Source organism: Cherax quadricarinatus, chromosome 31 (assembly GCF_038502225.1).
Source record: "Cherax quadricarinatus isolate ZL_2023a chromosome 31, ASM3850222v1, whole genome shotgun sequence".
Classification (NCBI taxonomy): Eukaryota; Metazoa; Arthropoda; class Malacostraca; order Decapoda; family Parastacidae; genus Cherax; species Cherax quadricarinatus.
Window position 1 is genome coordinate 7,540,024 of NC_091322.1, and position 6,413 is coordinate 7,546,436.

The window sequence follows — 6,413 nt, forward strand, 5'->3', positions numbered from 1 at the left end:
GCTCCTCCTGGGGAAGGGTATCATTTTTGTTCCTCCTGGGGAAGGGTATCACTTTGTTCCTCCTGGGGAAGGGTATCACTTTGTTCCTCCTGGGGAAGGGTATCATTTTTGTTCCTCCTGGGGAAGGGTATCACTTTGTTCCTCCTGGGGAAGGGTACCACTTTTGTTCCTCCTGGGGAAGGGTATCACTTTTGTTCCTCCTGGGGAAGGGTATCACTTTTGTTCCTCCTGGGGAAGGGTACCACTTTTGTTCCTCCTGGGGAAGGGTATCACTTTTGTTCCTCCTGGGGAAGGGTATCACTTTTGTTCCTCCTGGGGAAGGGTATCACTTTTGTTCCTCCTGGGGAAGGGTATCACTTTTGTTCCTCCGGGTGCCCTATTTGTTACTCCTTTGGTATTCTTCAAGATATTCTTCGTAGCTTTATTCATATTTTTCTATTTCTTAGTGATTATCGCTGTGCCTCCTGTTATCACTGACTTGTATGTTTGTGTGGACAGACTCTTACTGAGGAGGAGGGTCGAGGTACAGTTCCTGGTACCGCCTCTATTATTAGAAACCAGTTTTTACAAATTCCTAGCTTCCTTAGAACCAGTCATTCCGTATTTGAAGCTCCTTAAAATGTCCGCCTCCAGCACTTCCTCACGAAGATCTTTCCACTGGTAACCAGAATGAGACTAAACAGCCTTTTATGAGGGGTTCCTAAAATACTCTCGAGCCTCTGGTAATAGTCCTCATTGTTACCTTCATCTTTTTCATTTTAGGCTGTATTCAGTGTCTGGTCTTTTTTTCACTTCTAGAAATTTTATAACTTTAAACTTCCTGTGTCCGAGTTCTTCTGGAGTGTGTCCCTGTCTACTCCTATCCACATACGCCTTGACATTTTTACATCATCGGTCAAGTGAATGACGACTCAAATCTGGCACGTAGTTTGTTTACATCAGAAACTAGTGCCGATCCTCGAGGTACTCCACTTGTACCTTCATTCACACAAGCACTTCCTCTTAATCATCAGATTTTGTCTTCTTTCTTAGGCATTCTTGACTCAATAAAGCGTATTTCCAAATCATGGCTTAGCCTCTGTTGTAACGCGCTGTAAATTCATGCCTTGTATGAAGTGCAGTTTAGCCGTCTCTATCATTCCTGGTTTATCTTCGTTACTCTGTCATTAAACTCCAGTAGGTTTGGAAGACAAGATTTTTTGTCCAGAGACCATTTTGGTTAGGCAAACAATGGCGTAAGCTAACAAGTGGTAATTTCAAAGATGCTTCGCCTATAGTGGAGTTTTACAAAATATACAAATATACAAAACACTTCAGTATAAAGCATCCAAAGCATACTGAAGTCAGGTCAGGTAACAGTGAAGTCAGGGACACTAACCACATTAACCAAGAGAGAGTTAGACGAGGATCTGGGAGACAGGTCGAGATCTGTGAGTTGATCCTGGATAAGATGTTCAATGGTTTTGATAATGTACAGATTCCTGCTTTGCACAATGGTTTCAGAGATAATAGCTGCCTCAAGACATTCTCGCTTTGCCCTGTTGTCTATGAGCTAGAAATGCATGTTAAATGGATCATACAGACCTTGCTCATCCTGCATGCATACTTGTTTTCCCTGTAGACGTGTCTGGAAATCTCAAGCAATCTCAGCGATTCAGAATTTGTTGCATCATCCCCCATAGAATGTTCTAAGCTCTCTGTGTGTTTGAGGTTTTGTTGGGGTTGAAAGTTTTTGAAGCATTCTTCATGGTCTGTTTTGATAGAACTACGTGTGATCTTGATAACCGTGTTGTGGTTGTTTATGAATCTGTTCCACCTTGAGTCTTCCACAACACTGCCCATTATTTACCCAAGTACCTGTCAAGAACACCTGCTCCGTAAGAAGATTTGCTCTGGAGTTTAGAACAAAGAAAATACCTATCCTGTGCTTGAGTTACCAGAACACCTGTCTTGTAGTTTAGAGCCACTCGAACATTTGCCTTGTAGTTTAGATATCAGAATATCTAAATGTGGTTGCAGGTGTCGAGTCACAGCTCCTGGTCCCGCCCCTTCGTTGGTCGCTCTCTCTCCTGGCATTAAGAGCTTTATCGCTTGTGTGTGTGAGAGTACTCACCTATATGTGACTGCAGGGGTCAAGTCTCAGCTCCTGGTAGTGTGTGTACTCGCCTATTTGTTACAGGGGTAGAGTCTTTGCTCCTAGCCTCGCCTATTCGCTGATCGCTGTGTGTGTGGGTGTGGGTGTGTGGGTGTGGGTGTGGGTGTGAGTGTGAATAGGAATGTGAATTATTAAACATTATTGTGTGCTAGTCAATACATCCGGTGTTTACACAATGATCTGTTACCGTACATTCTCTCTCTACCTCTCTCATTATTTTTTTTTTTAATTTTTTCCACTCATTTTCTTTTGTTTCCTGATGTTTTCTACCTCTAAAAATATTTATCAATAACGTATTTATATCTTCTGCTTCGTAACTGCTTATAACTAAGCCTTCCTTTCTTACTGCCTCCTCTTGAGACTTGCCAATTCCATTCCCGCTTTACATTTTTCTTACTGTTCTCTTCTAACACTATGATTGTTATTTGCCAATATCTCTCTTTTTGTAGCCATCTCTCTCAGATTCTCCCTTGCTTTCCTATTTCTACATTTCTTCTTTTTTTCCATCTCAAACTTCTCTATTTCTAAATATCTCAAATCTCTCATGTCTCGCTTTCTCTCCCTTTTTTCCCCATTTCGCCCCACTCTCAACATTTCTTCATTTTCTCACCATTTTTCCCTCCTTTATCCCTTCATTCACTCGCAATCTCTGTTTCTCTCCGTATCTCCTAACCGCCATCATCTCCTCCTCTCCCAGTCTTCGTTGTCTTCTCATCTCCTGTTTCTTCTATTCTCCCTGAGGCACATGAAGAAAAATCCAATACAGGGAAGACCATTGCAAATTGTTCTCAGCGTTGTAAACCCTCTCACCCAGCCTGCCAGCCGTCCCACTCACACAATCTCCCTTCTCTATCCCACTCCGTTCTCTTCCTTTCATCTTGTGCCCTCTTCCAGAGGAAGAGAGACTGGAAAGGGAAGACTGAGACACTCATGCAACATATGGGAATTTTTATTTAGGAAACGTTTCACCACACAGAGGCTTCATCAGTCCAATACAAAGCAGAAATGTGTAAGGAGAGGAGGAGTATGAGGTAATCAGTCCCTCAACCTGGAGTCGATGTGTTCAGTCCATCAATCTTGTAGAATGTACAGGATAGGGCCGTAGACGTGGCTTATATACTGTAGTGAGGTGAGGTGAAGCAGGTGGAGGCGGGGTCATAGTGGTACCATCCACTAGTGTAAATAGGTCATCGTCCAAAGGTTGGACAAGTTTGAAGAATTCTTTGTATCAAGATCCCAAGATGATGCAGTGTCATCACAACTGTCAGACACTGCATCATGGGATCTTGATGCCACGTCTACGGCCCTATGCTGTACATTCTACAAGATTGATGGACTGAACACATCGACTCCAGGCTGAGGGACTGATTACCTCAAACTACTCCTCTCCTTACACCTTTCTGTTTTGTATTGGACTGATGAAGCCACTGTGTGGCGAAACGTTTCCTAAATAAAGATTCCCATATGTTGCATAAGCGTCTCAATCTTCAACTTGTCGGTTTTCAAACCATTCATCACAACAACGTTCTGGCCTCTATAACGGTATTTGGGAGTTTGTTCCACTCATCCACAACTCTATTACCAAACCAGTACTTTCCTATATCCTTCCTGAATCTGAATTTTTCCAACTTAAAACCATTGCTGCGAGTCCTGTCAAGGCTAGATATTTTCAGCACACTATTTACATCCCCTTTATTTATTCCTGTCTTCCATTTATACACCTCAATCATATCCCCCCTAATTCTACGTCTTTCTAGAGAGTGCAGTTTCAGGGCCCTTAGTCTATCCTCATAGGGAAGGTTTCTGATACATGAGATCAACTTTGTCATCCTCCTTTGTACATTTTCCAGAGAATTTATATCCATTCTGTAATACGGTGACCAAAACTGTGCAGCATAATCTAAATGAGGCCTAACCAAGGATGTATAGAGTTGAAGAACAACCTGAGGACTCCTATTATTTATGCTTCTTGATATGAAGCCAAGGATTCTATTAGCTTTATTGCGAACACTTATGCACTGTTGTCTTGGTTTCAGATTACTGCTAACCAGAACTCCTAAATCTTTTTCGCAATCCGTAATATTAAGATCTACATTATTTAGTTTATATGTGGCATGGTTATTGTCCTGTCCAACATTTAGAACTTTGCATTTGTCTATATTAAACTGCATCTGCCACTTCTCCGACCACTGCATCAGTCTATTCAAATCTTCCTGGAGTGCTCGAATGTCCTCGTCAGAATGAATTCGACGGCCTATTTTGGTGTCATCGGCAAACTTGCCGATGTCGCTCTTTATGCCCTCATCTGGTAACCAGAAGCAAGGTCACGGTGCACAGCTCTGTGCACCAGTGGAGTAAGTGCTATGAATAATTAAGATATGAACAGCACTAAAACGCAAATAACTGTTCATAGACCAAACAGGTTGATGAATTAAACACCTGTGCAACACTTGGGTATCTTTATTGCGGAAACGTTTCGCAAACCACCGGTTTCGTCAGTCCAATAGAGAAGAATGGTTAAAGATCAGAATGAGTTTGAGGCAATTAGTCCCTCAGCCTGGAGTCAATGTGATCAGTCCGTCAGTTTTGATAAGAGTGCAGCATATGCGCGGTAGAGCTTATATACTGCAGACAGGCGTAGGCTTGTCTACAGTATATAAGCCGAGGGACTGATTACCTCAAAGGCCTTCTGATCTTCAACCATTCTTCTTTGTAGTGGATTGAGGAAGCCTCCGGTTGGCGAAACGTTTCCACAATAAAGATACTCAAGTGGTCCACAAGTGTCTAATTCGTCAAAAAGTAGGAGTTTGTAGTCCCACGCGTTCCATCCACCTCCTGTCAATTCTAGGCATATAAATATGTTATGGTATATTTTTTCCCTTGTTGTCATGCCGGAAGTGGTAGGAGGGAGTGGAAGGCGGAGAGAGAGAGCCTTCAGCTTTACTATCCTTGCCGCTAACATCTATATAATATATGATATACCTAAATCTAGAGAGAAACATATATGTCTTCCCAGCAGATATCCTCAGTGTGGACCTTTAATGTCACCTCTCATCTGTCTCTCCTATGTACTCTCACCTACTACCTCCACTCTCCCACACACTAACCTTTCCTTCATTCCTTCCTCCCTCCCTCTACCCTTACTTTTTTTCCCCGTTCCTCTCCTATTCTTTATGATTCTCCTCCCTCCCTCCTCTATTCCATCATTCCATTTTTCTCCTCTATCCCTCCCTTCCTTTATCCCCTCCCTTCTTTCCTTCACCTATCTCGCCCTGTACCCTTTCCTTTCTCTCTCTCTCCTCTACGATTCCCTACCCATTTCCCCTTAGCCAATTTTTCCCTCCTCTCTTTCCCTTGCACTTCTACCCCTTCCCATATCTCCTCCTCCCGGCATTCTCACTCTTTTCCACCCATTTCTTCCGATACTCTCGCCCTTCCCACTTCCGGCCGCCCTTTTCCCCCAACCTCATTTCCCCCTCCCCTCCCCCCACCTTCCCTCACCAGAGGCAACAATCGATACAAGGAGAATGACTTAACACATCGTGAGTGCCACACATAATGAGTGCAAGTGTTTTACCTCACTAATTATCTTACCACAAGAGTGAATACTCTCTCTCCTCTCTCTTTTCTCTCTCAATTTCTGAATCTCAGTCTCTACAAAAACTTCTCTCATATTTTTCATCGCCTTGTTTCACTCCCACATGTTTTCTTTCCCTCCCTCCTCCCCTCCCACATGTTTTCTTCCCCTCCCTCCTCCCTTCCCACATGTTTTCTTCCTTCCTCCCCTCCCACACATTTTTTTTCCTCTCCCCTCCCACATGTTTTCTTCCCCCTCCCTCCTCCTCCTCTCAAATATGTTTTCTTCCCTCTCCCCTGCCACTTTGAGCCTTACACTTATCTGCATTGAACTGCATCTGCTACTTCTCCGACCATGTTAACCTAACCTTTCTAGTGTCCTATAGGAAATTATTTGACGGTCTATTTTAGCGTCGTCATCCTTCATCTGTGTCATTTATGTAGACTGTGAACACCAAGGGGCGCAGTGCTGATTCCTGTAGTACACCATTCGTAACAGATACCCATTCTGATTTCTTCCAATTAATACAAACTGTGTTGTTTATCGATCAGTCATGCCTAAAACCAGAAGATAATTTCTTGTCCTTTACCATTTACCGCTTATGTCGTAGTCTCCCGTCTGGAACTTTATGCATGGTCTTACTGAAGTCTATATGCACAATATCGGAGTCTCTGTCTTTGT